The 19,980-nt window shown below is 31.1% G+C and overlaps 1 protein-coding gene across 4 annotated transcripts in view; it reads left to right on the top strand.

Annotated features, from left to right (window-relative positions):
* Positions 1 to 1,048: 1,048 nt before the first annotated feature.
* Positions 1,049 to 19,980, top strand: part of eya2 (EYA transcriptional coactivator and phosphatase 2) — an 88,042-nt gene continuing 69,110 nt past the window's right edge. For 3 of the 4 annotated variants that reach the window (XM_073952847.1, XM_068221701.2, XM_068221702.2), the window contains exon 1: positions 1,149 to 1,368. The gene's annotated coding sequence lies outside the window, so the exon portion shown is untranslated. 4 annotated transcript variants of the gene reach the window in all.

Genomic DNA, 19,980 nt, shown 5'->3' with positions numbered 1-19,980 from the left:
TATTAAATAAATAATGCATATTTTATTTTTATTTATTTATTTATTTTTATTTTATTTTACCTCATATCGAGACCTTAAATCCTAAACATAATATATATTTGCAGCAATAATTTTTTTGCAATTGTCAATTTAACTATTTATTTATTTATTTATTTACACAAACAAATACAGAAATAATCAATTCATCAAAAAATGCATTTTTAGGCCATTTACCTCATAAAATAGATTTGCTAGTATAGATTTAGGTTGATTACCTCATTTTAAGGTATATTTCGTTGTCACCTTATCACATAAGAGTTATTACCTCATAAAAAAAAAAAAAAAAAAATATATATATATATATATATATATATATATATATATATATATATATATTTATATTTATTTATTTATTTATTTATTTAAACAAACCAATACAAAATAAACAATAAATTAATAAATAAATAAATAAATAAGTAAGTAAATAAACGTATTTTTAAGCCATTTACCTCACAAGACCTTGCCTTCTAACCGCAATATAGATATGCAACCACTTTTTTGCATTTGTTGATTTAACTCACAAACAAACAAACAAACAAATAATTAATGATTTTATAACACTAAAGTAAAAGTTTAATTTAATTCCCCCAACATCTGTAAATTGCTTTGTGTACCCAGAAAAGCACTATATAAATGTAAATAATTATTATTTATTATTATTATTATTATTATTATTATTATTATTATTATTATTATTATTATTATTTTTATTATTATTATGTCTGTTTTCTATGTTTCACTTGTATATTTGTAAGGCAGCTACACAGAAAAAAAATGATTTATTAGGATTTACATTTTTTTTTTAAGGTAAGTGTAAACAATTAATATGGGCTGAATTTAAACAAATTAAGTTGAACATTACTAAATGTAATCTGGCTAGTTTAAACTCAGCCCATATAATATGTTTGCAACTAGTTACCTTAAAAAAAAGAAACATTGTTTTTCAGTGTTCGTTCCCACAAGAATAAATCTGCGTGCGCGCGCATACAATCACGCGCAGCGGGACGAACTCATTGTGGTAGAGCCGCACGCGCGCGCGCTGAGTACACGAGCAGGAGGAGGAGAATCTTCAGCTCCTTCATTTATTGAAGGTTTCTTCACATTAGTGTGCACTCGAGTGCGCACACACGCAGGGAGCGACACACACACGGCACAGCTCGAGAGCACACTGCGATACACGCAAACACTTCGCTTTTAATAGTCGAATATAACATTATGATGCGACATTAAACTCGTCTGTCGGCGCTTTGAAGAACCCGCGTCACGCTAGGATGGACAAACTTTTCTGAACTTTTTCGCTGATTTTTCGCTTGCTTTGCTTCGGATATGGTAAGTGCATCATTTATTTACTTATTAATTTTGTCTTATCGTGATGTATTTGACAATAGCAAACTACTACAATTGGTCAAATCTTTATAACATAACGCGCAATATAGCCTATCATACAGCAGTCAACATTTAAATAGCTCATCACCTTTCATTAAAACCATCATAAAAATATTAAACAACAGCCATTCTTGATGAAGGATAACTTTGAAAACTGTTTAGTCCCACTTCAAATGTTGACTTATATCAGTATCGTCAGAAGAACCCAGACAAAGGAAGAAAAAGCAGCTTTGCATCTCGGAGTTATCGCAATACTTTATTGTCACGTTATTTTTTTAGAGAGTTTAAAGTTTGTTTATGATATATTTTTAGTAATAAATAATAAATAAATAAATAAAATAATAATAAATAAATATAATTATTTAGCAATATAAAGTGTTAACGTCAGATGAGATAACATTTAAAAGCTTATTGTGCGTCAAAGGAAACAAAAATCACCAATTGAAAGAAATTATAATAACACTTTATTATTAATCCATACAACACTCTTTATGGCCACTTTAAATGAATCCACTTAAAATAATAGACTGTTTTTATCAATTAAAACAGCATTATTAATATAGTAAAAGAATAGAGTATACATAAATCAAATGTATGCATAAATGAATGTAAAAATAATGCTATAGCGTTTGTGGTTTGATTTAAGATGCAGATTGAACGTGTGATTCAGTTTAAAGTCGTTTTACATTGTTTAAATTGTTTTTGTTTTATTATATTTAGCCTCACATGCCTCTTAATTTTCAATACATGAAGAAAATAACACCTTGATATTTTTAGGGGTTTTAGTTTTATGCATTATAGCACAGAAAATTAGTTAAAACTGGTGATTCATTTTAAGACACATTTTACGCTCTTTTTTGTGTTAGAGGTAATGCTTTTTATGTGCTTTGTTCATTACACTTTAGTCCAAAAAAGGTTGAACGAGTTTTAATTTATAATTATATTGAATTAATATTAATAAAGACTTTTTAGGCACACGTATGTTTTTAGAGTCAGACTTCCGCATCAGAGTGACCAAACGCAACAAAAATAATCACAATTATAATTAATAAAGTAATAATTGATGACAAAAACACTTGATAAATAAACAAATTATGTTCATACATAAAAATAAAATGACAAAAAAAGTATAATAATTATGATTTAGGGGCTTTTATATCATCAAAGACCGATACAGCCAAACTCTATAAGGTAAATAAAATAATAATTAGAAATGTTGTTCTTGCTTTTGACCAGTGTGTTATGTGAAATATACTAGTTTAGCTTTTACATTTCAGGTTCAAAATGCTATGCAATATTAATTTGCTTCATCGTCGGATATTTTTAAAATGCAAAAACACTCTTTAAAAGGAAAAGGGCCTTGCCACTAATTAAAAACAAAGTAAATTGAAACTGCAGTAGTCTTATTTACATCTATTTTCTTAATAATAGCTTCTTTCACATGCATATTTTTATTACACTTCATATGATCACTCATGCTACTGTTTTTGTTCTCGTTTAAGCTTGTGCATACGTGTCTATTCGCGAGAGCTGTTTTTTGTTCGCAATGAGATAAATCAATGGCGTATTTCACATCAAGCCTGATGATTACTCAGTCAGGAAGCTAATAAGGTAATTTTAGGGTGCCTTGCTAAGCATTTTTCAAAGAGAAGCATTCATCGTCCTTGAGAAGCTCTCTCAGCCCCCTGCTCAATACCTTCACTGCTTTTTTTTCTCACAAAAACTCAGGTCACAATTGCACAATTCCAGATTATTAAGTAAGTACTCTATCGGAGAATGAAATCTGAAGTTAGTTTCATGTGTTGCAGATGTAGTAAACGCTGATGCTTTCTTTCTCTGTTTGCAACAACACAAACAAGTCCAAGAAATATTGACTCATGCATTTTCTGACATGGCAACAATAAAACCAAATCGTATTTCTCACGACAGAACGTCAATCATTTTTGACTTTCATAACTTTTAAACATTGTGATAAGGGGGGCATTCATCATCTCGTACTTCTTGGATTTCACTTGAAAAGAGAAGATTTTTGCTGCTTGTTGTTGTTTTATGTTCAAACCACTTAAAATTTGTAAAAAATAATTGAGTTAATTAATTTGAGTTGGGAGAATATGAAATAATTGTGTGGAAACCTGCATTTTTACAGAGAATTATATAAAAATTATTAATTATATAAAAAAAAAACATGCATTTTCTGACATGACAACAATAAACCAAGTTGTATTTCTCATGACGGAAGTGCAGTGCAGTCATTTTTGACTTTAGTAACTTGAATGATTTGAAGAAAACATTGTAATAAGAGTGGCATTCATCTCATACTTCTTGGATTTCACTTAAAAAGAAAAGATTTTTGCTGCTTGTTGTTGGTTTTCCATTAAAGCCACTTTAATTTGTAAAAACAATTAAGTTAACTTAATTAATTTGTGTTGAGAGAACATGAAGGAATTGCACAAAGAAGTGCACTGTAAAAAGTGATTAGTTGCTTAAAGCGAGTAAACAAATTGCCTTAAAAGAAACAAGTTGATTTTACAAAAATAATGTAAGTAAACCCATTGTTACTTGGAACTGTTAAGTTGACTTAATTTTTATTATTATTATGCAAGTTGTATTCACTTTTTTAAAATAAAAGTAATCTGATCTCTTTTTCCAATATACATTTATTATATATATATATATATATATATATATATATATATATATATATATATATATATATATATATATATATATATATATATATATATATATATATTTTCAGCTTTTCTGTGTCTAGAAAAATGACAGTAACTTAAATAAATCTGCTCTTCCAGACTCCAGTATGTCTTCTAAATTCAATACAGGCTATAATTGTAAATTCTATCGACTTAATGAAGCAACTAATATGTAATATTGCAAAAACTGCAGTAATTATTTGAAAAGAGACGTGCTAAAATGGTTTGTAATTGTAAAAAAGGATTAGTTGACTTTAAAAAGTAAGTACAATAAGCATAATTATAAAAATTAAGTCAGCTTAACAATTCCAAGTTACATTGAGTTTACTTACATTATTTTTGTAAAGACAACTTTATGCTTTTAAGGCAATTTGTTTACTCACTTTAAGTAACTAATTACTTATTTTTTATTTACTATTTACTTATTCTTTAATTACTAATTACTAAAAAACTCAAGGAAGCACTAAAAAAACAGTTTTTTACTTGTTCAAACTACTTAATTAAAATAAGCGGAAGCAACACAATTCTTGAGATTTCATTGGGACAACTTAATTTTTTATGTTTAATCCACATAAATTTGTTAAAAGTGTTAAGTTAACTTAGTCAATTTGTGTTGGGACAAAATGAGTGAATTGTGTGGAACCCTGCATTTTTTTTTGTTTGTTTTTTACAGCGAGTGTACTCTGTAAAAAAACTCAGGGTTCCACACAATTCCTTCATGTTGTCCCAACACAAATTAATTAAGTTACCAAAATTTAAGCAGATTTAATGTATTTATTAACTAATATTAACAAATACCAAACAATGCATTTATTACAGTATTTGTTCATGTTGGTTAACGTTAAGTATTTTGTGGTGGGATAACATGAAGGAAATGCTCAAGGAAGCACTCAAAAACTTTATTTCTTTACTTGTTCAAACTATTTAATTAAAATAAGCTGAAGCAACACAATTCTTGAGATTTCATTGGGAAAACTTAATTTTTTATGTTCAATCCACATAATTTTGTTAAAAGTCTTAAGTTAACTTAGTCAATTTGTGTTGGGAGAATGAATGAATTGTGTGGGTTTCACACAATTCCTTCATGTTGTCCTAATACAAATTGATTAAGTTAACAAATTCAAGTAGATTTAAAGTATTTACTAACATTAACAAATACCAAACAATGTATTTATTACAGTATTTGTTCATGTTAGTTAACGTTAATTATTATATCCTTATGTTTTCCGTGTGACAGTTTGTGTGTGAATCATTTTAGTTAGTCTTAAATGTTACTACTCGTTTCAGAACACACTGTTTCATAATAAGTTCAAGACTCAAAAAGAAAAAAGACCTTTGCTGTTTGTTTAAACGACTTATTTAAAAGAGCTGAATTAACATAATTCTTTTTGAGGGTTTTTTTAGGGACAACTTGATTGTTTTATGTTCAATCCACTTACATTGTGTTGAGAGAATGTGAAGGAATTGTGTGGAAGCCGGCATATTTACAGTGAATTATATAACATTTAATAATATAAAATGACTTATTATACACTGTAAAAAATGCAGGATTCCACACATCATTCATGTTGTTGCAACACAAATCAAAGTTTATTAATTTAAGTAGATTTAACAGAACAAAATTAAGTTGTCCCCCAAAAATCTCTGTAATTGAGTTAATTTTAAATAAGTAGTTTAAGCAAGCAGAAAAAAATCATTTTTTTTTAGTGTAAAAGAGCAGAATTACATTACATTCAATTAAATTATGCATCATGAATTTGCTCTCCTGCCACTGGAAATATGTTACTGTAGCAACAGTAACAGCTAACGTTGTGGGAATTCCATAGCAACATTTGGCGAACGTTCTGGAACGTTTCAAGAAATGTTCTACAAGTTGTATTTTAGGACACTGTAAAAAATGAGGGGTTCTACACAATTCCTTTATGTCGTCCCTACACAAATCAATTAAGTTAACTCAATTAATTTTGCAAATTTAAGTTGATTGATCATAAAATGATTAAATTATCCCTCAAAAAAACTCAAGAATTGTGTTGATTCAGCTTATTCTAAATAAGTAGTTTGAAAAAACTGCAAAAAAAAAATTGAGGGTAGAATGTTCATTTTAAGTCTCGATTTAAATTATTCAATTTAAATTATTATTTACTTTAATAATGTTCTCAAGACACCAATAAGTTATTCATACATTGTGTGTGTTACTTTTTTGTGTGAATCATTTTAGTTGGTCTTAAATGTTACCACTTGTTTCAGAACACACGGTTTCACAAGAAGTTTAACACTCTAAAAGGCAAAAACAAAATATTAATAATAATAATAATAATAATTTCTTAAATTTCAAAGGGATTAACAGACATTAACAGACAGGGGGGGGGGTAGGGGTAGTTTGTTATTTCATTTACTATCATGATCAAAGCATGTATAATACAGTATTTACAGTATTAATTCATCTTTGTTAATGTTAGTTAATTAAAATAGATTATTCATTGTTAGTTCATGGTAACTTTGTTTTTTTTATGTTGTCTTTACTTTTTGCTTGCTTTAACTAATATTAAAAAACACAACTTTAGATGTAAATAATGCATTATTAAATGCATGTATGATTAGTAAATGCTGTACAAGTATTGTTAATTCTTATAAAATATATTAACCAACATTAACTAATGAAACATTGTAAAATGGGTAACACTAAATAAGGTTGTATTAGTTAATGTTAGTTAATACATTTACTAACATGAACAAATACCAAACAATGCATTTATTACACTATTTGTTCATCTTTGTAATTGTTAGTTAATGAAAATAGAGTAATTCATTGTTAATTTATGTTAATTCTTAGAAAATAAATGAACATTAACTAATGAAACATTGTAAAATGTTAATATATTTACTAACATTAACAAATACCAAACTACAAATTTATTACAGTATTTGTTTAGGTTTGTTAACGTTCGTTCATGAAAATACAGTTGTTCATTATTAGTTCTTGTTGTAACAAGCATGAATTTGGTTTTTAATAAGACATTGATGTTGAACTATGATTAATAAATACTGTACAAGTATTGTTCATTATTAGTAAATACATTGACTAACATTAATCCTTAACACAAAACAAAACAAAACACTTAACACACACAAAACAAGTGTGTCTTGTTTTGAACATTTAGAAATAACATTTTCGTGATTTCAAGAGAACGCTCTTTGGACATATTTGTGTTAGCTGTGTAATATCTGATTACACCAGATTCCTTCATAAAACAAACACAAATTGAAACGTGAAAAGGGACCTCTTTGTATTCATATTTTACGTAGTTTGAAGATAAAGTCTCTTATTCTCAGATCTCAATGCGGAAGCGTGCATCACATGCAGACATTTCTGTTCATTTAGGCAAATCCTTCAGCAATCTAATACTTACAATTATTTTAACAACAGACATAAAAGCACCCAACACTTATTTAGTTTCTTTCCCCACGCTAATATTGCCGTAAAAAGGTCATGTGCATGGGGTCAAGCTTGATTTAACGCTCTGCTTTTCTGAGTAAAATAGCATCAGGTCTCGTTCTGCAGTCTTCTCTTCCCGTCATGGTTCTGATTACTAACCCTAATAAATTGTGAATAAGCTGCCCGATTCCTGCTCGAGGAGGCAAAGCGAGTTCCCCATCCTGAGCAGTCCAGACACCCCCCCCGCCCCCTTCCTAAGAAAACACAAATTAATTCCTAAAGTCCTCTGTAGCCAAAGGTTTCTGGAATGATAAATATTTTCATAGGAAGCACAGCTCTTCCTGAGTTTATCGGCGCTCGCTTCATTACGGGCCGGCCGGCGTTAACCCTGGGCTTTTAGGGTGAGGCTGAAGGCCTTGAACTTTCTTCTGCTTTGAATTGTCAACCGATCCTTTGCTTCCAGATGGAAGATAACCTCGCTCGTAATGAGCTAAATATTTAGCTAGCGCCCATAGAGGTATGGCTGAAGTCTCATGAGTCTTGCGCAACCGCATGTGATCGGTAGCAAAATAGCCGTTGTCGCAGTTAACACTTTGCCACATCATCAGACAGAAACAGAGGGATTTTCAGTGCTCATAGCATTACGAATAAAGGTGGTTTTCATAGCGATGTCCATTTGTGGTTGCATTGAAAACTGAAAAATGTAAACTTTTTATTCTTCGTGTAAAAACTGTTTTTTTTATTTTATTTTTTTGCATTGGATATTTGCATTGCAAAGACTAGATAATTAATAACAGAAAACATGCACTCTTAAAGGGGAAATTCACGCTAAAATGACAATCTGTAATCATTTGCTCACTTTTGACTAGTTTCTTTTTTCTGTTAAACATAAAAGAAGATATTTTGAAGAATGTTGGAAAGTTGTAGCCGTTGACTTTCACAGTATTTGTTTTGGAAAATGCCGATTTTTTTTTTCTTGTTTTAAGGGAAAAACTCACTTCATTTTGGCATATTATTTTTTAAAAACAAGACAATAATATATGCTCATCTAGAAAAGGCTTTTTGATTTAAGAGCTTTTAGATGTTAAAAACAAGACAGGAGCATTTAAAACAAGATCACTTCTAAAACAAGATCAGAGCTTTTAGAAACAAGACAAAAATTTTGTTTTTGGAAAAATGGTTTCCAACATATTACTGGTTTACAATATTACTGGTATCCAACATTCTTCAAAATATCTTCTTTTGTGTTCAAAACAGAAGAAAGATACTCAAACATGTTTTGAACAAGTGAAAGTGAACAATTTCAATATTCAAATATACTGCGATTATTAATTATAGATAAACATTTACTAATGCTTTATTAAAATCTAAAGTCGTGCTTTGTTAACATTAGTTAATGCACTGTGAGTTAACATGACCTAACAACTTTATGATTTATTCTTTAACTAATGTTAGCAACACTGTAAATGCTTCTTGATTCAAGAGCTTCTAAACATTTAGACTAGAATCCAGACAAAAACTTTTAAGGAAAAGCATTTTTTTGCTGGTTTCTGGTAGCCCTTGAATTTTATGGTATTTGTTTTTTGGAAAATGGCTACTGGTTTCCAACATTCTTTGAAATATCTTCTTTTATCTTCAAAACTTTTGTGTTATAACCCTAACAAAAGAAAGAAACAAACATGTTTTGAACAAAAAGTGATGACAAGATTTTTTTTACTTTTGGGTGAACTGTCACTTTAAGAGCACAGGATAAATGTATAATATTGTCAATTGTAATATTTAAATAGACTGCATTTATTAATCATAGTTTAACATTTAATAATTCATTATTAAAATCCAAAGTTGTGCTTTGTTAACATTAGTTAATGCACTGTGAGTTAACGTGAACTAACAACTAAATGATTTACAATTTAACTAATAGCAAGACTGAAAATGCCTCTTGATTCAAGAGCTTCTAGACATTTGGACTAGAATCAAGACAAAAACTTCAAGAAGGAAAAGTTTTTTGCTGGTTTCTGCCATTGACTTCCATGGTACTTGTTTTTGGAAAATGGTAAATTATTTTGCTTTTCATTTTGGCCTATTATTTGTTAAACAAGACTATAGTATATACTTGTCTATATAAAATGCTTCTTGATTTAAGAGCTTTTATGTATTTGGACACAAGGCAAAACAAAAACTCTTTGTTTTTTGGAAATTAGATACTGGTTTCCAACATTTTTCAAAATGTCTTATTTTGTGATCAAAACTTTTGTGATATAACCCTTTCAGAAGAAAGAGGCTCAAACATGTTCTGAACAAGTGAAAAGTGAGCAATTTATAGCAATCATAAGTGAGCAATCATAGTTTAACATTTTCTAATGCTTTATTAAAACCCAAAGTTGTGCTTTGTTAACATTATTTAATGCACTGTGAGTTAACGTGAGCTAACAACTTATTGATTTATTCATTAACTAATATCAGCAACACTGTAAATGCTCTTTTTAAAGAGCTTTTAGACATTTGGACTAGAATCAAGACAAAAACTCTTAAGTAGGAAAAGTATTTTTGCTGGTTTCTGGTAGCCATTGACTTCCATGGTATTTGTTTTTTGGAAAATGACTACTGGTTTCCAACATTCTTTGAAATATCTTCTTTTACGTTCAAAAGTTTTGTGTTATGACCCTAACTGTCACTTTAAAATTTTGGAAAATGGCAAATTATTTTGCTTGTTTTAAGGAAAAACTCACTTGATTTTGCGCTATTATTTTTTCAACAAGACTATAGTATATGCTTGTCTATATAAACTGCTTCTTGATTTAGGAGCTTTTATGTATTTGGACTAGAAACGAGGCAAAAAAAAACCTCTTTGTTTTTTGGAATTTGGCTACTGGTTTCTAACATTTTTTAAAATATCTTCTTTTGTGTTCAAAACTTTTGTGTTATAACTAGGCCCACATGGATTCTGTGCACGCAGAATTTGCAGATTTTTAGCCCATCATTAATTCTGTTTATTTACTTGAGAAAATGTGTGTAAATCTTTTTTTATTCAGTTTTTAAATGAATTTCAGTAATATTATTGACTATTGAGAAAATGTTCATATGATTTATTTACGGCACAGTTTGTAAAGTAATATTTTCTGTCTTTTAGTATCTATTGTATATGATACTTGCTTTGTTTACCAAATAAAGAGAATCTAATTGGATTTGCATTTTAAACATTAAATAAAAGTTAAAAATACAATATTTTTTATTTGACATATTAAGGTTTTAGTTATGATACTCCCAAAATAATTCAGCAGAAATCTGCAGATTTTTACCAAAAATCTCCGCAGAAATAGCAACAAAACGTCCGCAGATTCCGTCTGGCCCTAGTTATAACCCTATCAGAAGAAAGAGACTTAAAAATGTTATGAACAAGTGAAAAGTGAGAAATTTTAAAGTTTAAATATACTGCATTTATTGATCATAGTTTAACATTTAATATTGCATTATTAAAATCTAAAGTTGTGCTTTGTTAACATTAGTTAATGCACTTTGAGTTAACATGAACTAACAACTTTATGATTTATTCTTTAACTAATGTTAGCAACACTGTAAATGCTTCTTGATTCAAGAGCTTCTAGACATTTATACTAGAATCAAGACAAAAACTCTTAAGTAGAAAAAGCATTTTTGCTGGTTTCTGGTAGCCATTGACTTCCATGGTATTTGTTTTTTGGAAAACGACTACTGGTTTCCAACATTCTTTGAAATATCTTCTTTTACATTTAAAACTTTTGTGTTATGACCCTAATCCCAACTGTCACTTGCAGGATAAATGTATAATATGGTCAACTGTAATATTCAAATATACTGCATTTATTAATCATAGTTTAACATGTACTAATGCTTTATTAAAATCCAAAGTTGTGCTTTGTTTACATTAATGCACAGTGAGATAACCTGAACTAACAACTTTAGGATTTATTCATTACCTAATGTAAAAAAAATGCAGGGTTGTGTTGGGAAATAAGTTAACGTAATCATTTTTACAAATTTAAGTGGATTGAACATAACATAATTCAGCTGTCTCAAAGCAAACTCAAGAATTTAGTTATTTCAGCTCATTGTAAATAAGTAGCTTGAACAAACATTTTTTTAGAGTAAATAAATACTGTAATAATTTTATTGTTTGCTGTTTTTTTAAATACATGAACCAACATTAACTAACACAGCCTTTTTGTAAAGTGTTAGCGAAATATTTCTGAATCATTCTAAGTAACACATAGTCATGCATCACTAATACTATACTCTAAATATTGCTGTAATAGTATATTCGGTCTTTCCTTAAGCGCATACAGGAGGGTTTTAGCAGAATGCTAATGATCAGAGGCCCAGCGACAGTGAGCTGAACTTCACACAAACTCCTCGCTTTGATCAGACTGAGCTGAAAAACGAACCGTCTTTAGTTACAACCAAAGTTCCTTCAACTAAAAGAACTGTTGTGGTTAGATGTAGAATGTTTTGGATGATCTGCATCCCTTCATCCCATCATATTTGGCTTTCCAGACAGTATAAAGCAGCATTTTACAGTCTGTAAATAAACATATTTTTGGAGTGAACGATATTGTCTTGCACTCAGAAAATTACCTTTGCTGCTTGTTCAAACTACTTATTAAAAATTAGTTGAAACAACACGGATAACTTAATTGTTTCATGTTCAACAATAAAAATATTAAGGTAACTTCATTGATTTATATTAGGACAGCATGAATTAATTGTGTGGAACCCTGCTTTTTTTACTGTATGGTAAATTATTAGTAGTGTTAGCGCTGTCGCCTCACAGCAAGAAGGTCACTGATTCGAGTCCCGGCCGGGCCATTTGGCATTTCTGATTTCTGTGTGGAGTTTGCATGTTCTCCCCATGTTGGCGTGGGTTTCCCCTGGTTTCCCCCACAGTCCAAACACATGCTGTATAGGTATTAAATAGATTAAATTGGCCGTGGTATATGTGTGTAAATGAGTACAGTATGTATGGGTGTTTCCGTACTGGGAACATATGCCGGAATAATTGGCGGTTCATTCCGTTGTGGCGACCCCTGATAAATAAGGGACTAAGGAAAAATGAATGAATGAATGAAATTATAGCTGCCTACACTCTGAAAAATATTGTTTAGACAAAACTAATAAAATTAATGCAACAGTTTGCATTAATATATTGAAGAAACGACAACATCTAACAAAATGAAGTTCAGACAACAAACTGTTAGCCAAATCTTTGCCTCTTCAATCAGAGGCATTTTCACATAGCAAAAACCTCAAATCTTTAAGTTGAGACCTCAAAACCTTTTTTGTTTTAATTAATTTTTTTTATTTTAAAATTTAAAACAAATCCAGTGTTATGTAATTAATTACATGCACATTTTCAAGTTTAGAACCTGAAATAAATTAAGTAGCCAAAATTGTTGAATTTTTTGTTTTTTAACAAATTTACTGTTCATGCTTGTAAGAAATAAATTTAACAACATTTATTTTTTTTGGTAGTTTTTTTATTCGTATTAAACCACAGGTTTTCATTGTTTTACAAAACAAAAACATGTACTGTCCCATACTATCAATGTAAAAATAACTAACAACATCAGTGTGTGGACTTAAAAATACAAAACAACTCCATTAGTGTGAGTTATCAACCCAATTTCTTTGGATTGCTACAAGTTAAATATTGTTTTAAAGCAGGGGTGTCAAACTCAATTCCTGGAGGGCCGAAGCCCTGCACAGTTTAGTTCCAACCCTGCTCCAACACACTTACCTGTAGGTTTCAAACAAGCCTGAAGGACTCAATTAGTTTGATCAGGTGTGTTCAATTAGGGTTGGAACTAAACTGTGCAGAGCTGCGGCCCTTTTGGAACTGAGTTTGACACCTGCGTTTTAAAGTAACTGACAGATATATTTACCTTTAAATTGCATTTTTAAATTGATGTAATTATAAATATTTCCCTGTTTTGCAAACTTAATAAAATTATTCTGGCAACTTAAAAGTGTTAAGCTAATCAGCACTTTATAATTTTTAAGTTACAATAATATATTAAACTATGTAGTGGTAACAGACCTCTTGAGTTATTTTTTAGATTGTAAAGTGTTTTAGTTGAATTAAATGAACTTTTTCTAGTCTGCTGAACTTGCATCAATCAAGCTGACTGAAATGATTGGATTAAACTTTGTATAACTAAACACAATTTAGTCGAAACCTGATTAACTTAAGTTAAAGTAACATGAAAACATTTGTTGTGATGACGTTTTTGAAATATATTCAGTTGAAGTCAGAATTATTAGCCCCCCTGAATTATTAGACCACTTGTTTATTTTTCCCCAATTCCTGTTTAACCGAGAGAAGATTTTTTTTTTAACTCATTTCTAAACATAATAGTTTTAATAACTCATCTCTAATAACTGATTTATTTCATCTTTGCCATGATGACAGTAAATAATATTTAACTAGATGTTTTTCAAGATACTTCTATACAGCTTAAAGTGACATTTAAAGGCTTAACTAGGTTAATTAGGTTAACTAGGCAGGTTAGGGTAATTAGGCAAGTTATTGTATAACGATGGTTTGTTCTGTAGATTATGGAGAAAAAAATATAGCTTAAAGGGGCTCATAATTTTATCCATAAAATGGCGTTTAAAAAAATTAAAACTGATTTTATTCTAGCTGAAATAAAACAAATAAGACTTTTTCCAAAAGAAAAAAATATTATCAGACATACTGTGAAAAATGTCCTTGCTCTGTTAAACATCATTTGGGAAATATTTAAAAAAGAAGAAAAAAATAAATCGAAGGGGGGCTAATAATTCTGTTTTCGACTGTATTTACAGTATAAAGATGTCATGCGCTAAAATGCCATTCACAAGAATCATTTATAAAAGATTACATCTATAAAGATTACAGTTCGGTCCCAAATATGCATTCATTTTCATTTCATTTCATCTTTCTACTTTCCCACGACCATTCAAACCACTAGATTTACCCATTTTGTCAACAGCAAGTTGTATTGTATTAAAAACATTCACTTCCTCCTTTTATACATTTTAATATGTAGGTCAGAAGAAGTATGCCGTTTCATTTTTACATAAATACTGTATATCAGTTACGCTGAATGACAATAGATCATTATTTTACCCATATTGTGACATTTTATTTTCACAAAAGAGATGTAAATCAATAAAGTAGACATGTTAGTTGCATTTAATTAGTTTTCTGATCATATAAAGATGCTTACAACAAAATGTTATGTTGTCTCTGTGCTGCATATATGTTATATTTTTTGATTTTAGGTCTAGTATATGACATTTCATGGTGTACATGAAGTTTGTGTTAGTTCATGTTAGTTAATGCATTTACTAACTTGAACAAACACTGAGCAATACATTTATTACAGTATTTGTTCTTGTTAAAATACAGGTGTTCATTGCTAGTTCATGTTAACTCATGGTGTATTAATGTTAACAAGCATGAATTCTGATGATGAAGTCTCGTTCATAATTAGTTCATGTTATTAAATATACTAACTATTGAAACTTTATTGTAAATTGTGACAATTTTTACAAACTATAAAGTCAGGAAGTATGTTATTGTGGATACACAGCCACTAATATAATGGCCATTAGATATTAGCTCATTTTTTTAATGCATGTCTGTGGATTTTATAGCACGTTTTGGTAACACTTTATAATAACTACACACTATAAATCATTTATTAAGCATTAGCAAATAGTGAATTCATTATCTGTTAAGCATTAACTCTACATTAATAAACGTTAGTAAACAGTTTATAACTGCAGCTACAAATGCTCTATTCTTGACTTATAACCACATTTAAAATGTGCTTAATAATTGTATTTTCATACTTAGTAAATGATTAATTTTTCATTACTAAATTAAGTATCACATTATTTACAAACCAGTTGTATTTAGGAGTAGTTGAGGGTTTTTAGGATCATTCAGAATGAGTTAGTAAATGATTAATAAACTATTGAAATCAACGTTTATATGTCTTATTATTCAGGCATATACTAATAGTAACTAATATGTTAATAAACGCTTTATTAACTCAACTTCATGCAGTTTTGTGACCTAAAGTGAGGACTATTCATGCTTTATTAATCCCTTATTAATGACAAATAAAGGATTCATACGCACGCTAATGCATCAGACTGGAAACACAGGGTCATGCATCAAATTTCGCAGGTTGCTGCGGTGCAAAGTTCAAGCTTGGTGAACTCAAACCTACGAAATTGCATCACTTGACCGCGTGAGACCAATCGAGAGTCAAAACATGACAGCTCTGAACAGAAATCTAGAACATGGAGCAATCGCTCGCTTTTAAAAATGTCTAATAAGCTTGTTTAAACCCGCCCCTTTTCGCAGCACCGCACGACAGAATATCGCATGCTCAAACTCTAATGTGATCGCAGCTTAAGGCAGTTGTGAAGGCACAAGGGGGTCCAACCCGGTACTAGTAAGGTGTACCTAATAAAGTGGCCAGTGAGTGTATTATATTATACATTCATTCATTCATTTTCTTGTCGGCTTAGTCCCTTTATTAATACAAGGTCGCCACAGCGGAATGAACCGCCAACTTATCCAGCAAGTTTTTACGCAGCGGATACCCTTCCAGCCGCAACCCATCTCTGGGAAACATCCACACACACACTCACAAACTACGGACAATTTAGCCTACTCAATTCACCTGTACCACATCTCTTTGGACTGTGGGGAAAACCGTAGCACCCGGAGGAAGCCCACGCGAAGGCAGGGAGAACATGCAAACTCCACACAGAAACGCCAACTAAGGTTCGAAGCAGCGACCTTCTTGCTATAAGGCGACAGCACTACCTACTGCGCCACTGCCTAGCTGTATTATATTATAAAATAATGAAAATATACAAGCTGTATTATAAATAAATCACATAGACATTTGAATATTATTCAATAACACTACAAAAGACTATATATATATTTATACACATTTACATAAGTAATTAAATAGAGTCAATGATAAGCAAAAAGGTCTGCAAATATTACGCATCGTATAATTCAGATTAAAAATATAGGAGAAACAGTATTAGGGAGGAATAACAAACAACAAAATATGTCAATAAGTAGGAAGCAACACAGTTTTGCTGTTCCTCTCCAGTGTCTCTCCCACACACACACACACACAAACACACACACACACACACACACACACACACACACACACACACACACACACACACACACACACACACACACACACACACACACACACACACACACACACACACACACACACACACACCCTCCTTTTCCCTATGGTCTCATTCTTTCACCAAACAGCAGCTGGTTCTCCAACTATTGCCAGCCTTTAGTCCTTATCTTATATCTCAGACACACACACACACACTTGCAGGCTGACATACTGTAAGTAGTGTCCCCAGCATCATTATCATGATGGAGTCATAAAGCAAAGTGCTGTGTGTGCGCGAATGTGGTTGTTCCAGCTGTCATAATCGAACTAATTAAACATTTCACTGTCCGCTGCTTTATCTCACTGAAATATTTGAAGTCTGAAAGATGCAAAGCAACAAATAACTAACATCATTAAGTCAACCAAAGCAGGCTGATATGCAAATAACATCACTTAGCGCCAATAACACTGCCATACCCTCCAGCTCTAACGTGAAGGAACGTTTATATTAGTTGTTTTAATGCCACTAACTGTTAACATGTCAGTGTAGAAAAACCAAAGTCAGCACTGCAGTCAATAACTCAAGCACAACATCAATCCATCAATCGGCATGCGGATGATTAAGAGATTTGCTAGAGATTACCAATTTTCACAATCAGTTTCCAAAGGTGGCGACTGAAAAAACTTGGACGGCGTACAATCTAAACAAATTAGTTCTCTTGAATAAGCTGAAGCGTTCCTCCTCTGTGCATATCCAGCACGCATGCACATGCTAACCGCCCTCGGGGCAAATAAGGAGGAAATTTTTCAACAGGTTTCTTTGATAAAGGCTGTATATCATTCGGTGACTGTCCACAACACTGTGATGTTAGCATTTGCAGCCTAGCGTGTCTGAAGGTTAAAAGTTCAAGGCTACTAACCGAATAAACTGCTTCCTTGGGCTGCGCATAACATTATGTTGATGGCGCACGGCTGCTTTGCAAGTCATGAGGACGCTTGAATCCAAGTCAAACAAGAAGCTAAGTCAGTTTCAGAGGAATGTTTAGAGGATAAGTACAGGTTAAGCTCTATTGAACGGCACACACTTTAGGGTTAGTGATTTGAGCAAAGCATTCAAGTGTAAGAGTTTGTCATCCTGTATGGTGCTTGAGGTTCTTTTACCCTTCTGGGGCTTTAGTAAACACATACAGTTAAAGTCAAAACTATTCGCCCCCCCTGATTTTTCTTTTTCTTTTTTAATTTCCCAAAATATGTTTAACAGAGCAAGGAAATTTTCACTGTTTGTCTGATAATATTTTTTCTTCTGGAGAAAGCCTTATTTGTTTTATTTCGGCTAGAATAAAAGCAGTTTTTAATTTTTTAAACACCATTTTAAGGTCAAAATTATTAGCCCCTTTAAGGCTAATCATTTTGATTGAATTTAATTGAATTTTTCAAAATTAGTTGTATACACAGTACTGAGTAAGGGAAAAAAAATAGAAGAGAAAAATAAATAAACAAATAAATAGATTAAAAAAATTTATTAATAATAAATAAATAAAATTGAAAACAGCAGTGTGGTCTAATTCAAAACAATATTACAATATTGTGGTGTGTACAATTAAGGATACATAGTAGACTTATAATCAATGCCAAGACAGATCAAAGAAGTTTCCCACAGCTTCGGAAACGATTTGGATTTTCCTTTTAATATACGTCCAATTTTTTCCATGACTGTGGGTTCTTTAATCAGAATTATCCAGTCCTTGACAAGAGGGGGTTCTGTCCCGACCCATTCATAATTATTTTCCTCCCCATCATCGGTAAAAATTTGAAGACATCTGAATGTTCCAGAAAAAGGAGGGGCAGAATACCTAGTAAGCACATTAATGGGGAGGCCGTAACCTTCTGTTCATGTATTATGGACAGTTTATCACAAATGTCATTCCAAAAATCAGCAATCAAAGGACAATCCCACAAACAATGAAAAAACATGCCGATATTATTGTTGCGTTTTGGACATTGAGGTGAAACAGTGTTATTTATTTTACTATATTTATTTGGGGATATATAGGCTCTATGTACAATATTAAATTGCATTTCTTTAAATCTGCTGCAGACTGAAATATTCAAGGGTGGTCTAATAATATCATCCCACACATTTTCATCAATGTCGCATTTTAAGTTCTAGTCAGATTGTCTGCTTTATACTGGTTTATCATGGAGCATACTTTGAATGTTTTATATTTTATTACAGACGTACAGTTTCATCCGGCAACTGTTTTGCAGCATATGAAATGTCCCAAACACTATTTTTAACTGTCCAAAATGGGCAAAAAAATGTTGTTTTTAACTCTCTGATGGTCAAAATGTTAAAAAAAAAAATATGTATGTGTTATTAATGCACTAAAAAACAGTCAGGAAAAAGTGTTTTATGTAAATTCGGACCACGAGTCCACATATATAGACATATTTTTTCTTTAAAAGTACATCATCTCAAAAGGTGATACTTAGATTTTATTCTAATTAGGTTCCGATAAGCCCAAATAGCAAAGAGAAAAAACAATGCATGTAAAAAAACAGCTTGAGCAGTAAGAGGTTAAAGCATTCAAGGCAGGATTTTCACTTGATGATAACAGCCAAAAAATATAATACATAGAGACTGGAGATATTAAGCAACCATCATGCATACTGTATAATACATTAAAAGCACTCATGAATATAGTTTGTATTTGTCTTTAACGTGAAACTTTATGTGCTGTTATTTTGCCTGTGTCCAAATGAGACTCTCCTGTTAACATTCATTCATTCTCCTTCTGCTTGATCCCTTTATTCATCAGGGAACGTCACAGCGGAATGAACCGCCAACTTATCCAGTATATGTTTTACACAGTGGATGCCCTTCCAGTATTGGAAAACATCCATACTCAATTCATATTCAATTCCCCTATAGCGCATGTGTTTGGACTGTGGGGGAAACCGGAGCACCCGGAGGAAACCCACAAACATGCAAACTCCACACAGAAATGCCAACTGACAGGACAGTGCCACTGAGCCATTGTGTTGCCCTATCCTGGTAGCATAAAGTATAAATAAAATCACTGTATATAATAATGATTGTTATAATTAAGTAATTAAGTAATATATAATAATATTAGAGATAAAATAAAATCTGATGTACAATTTAAAATCGTTTTGTACAAGGAAAAACACCACTCTCTGTTTTTTTTTACACACA

This window comes from Danio rerio, chromosome 6 (assembly GCF_049306965.1).
Source record: "Danio rerio strain Tuebingen ecotype United States chromosome 6, GRCz12tu, whole genome shotgun sequence".
NCBI lineage: Eukaryota > Metazoa > Chordata > Actinopteri > Cypriniformes > Danionidae > Danio > Danio rerio.
This window is presented reverse-complemented; position numbering and strand designations above follow the sequence as displayed.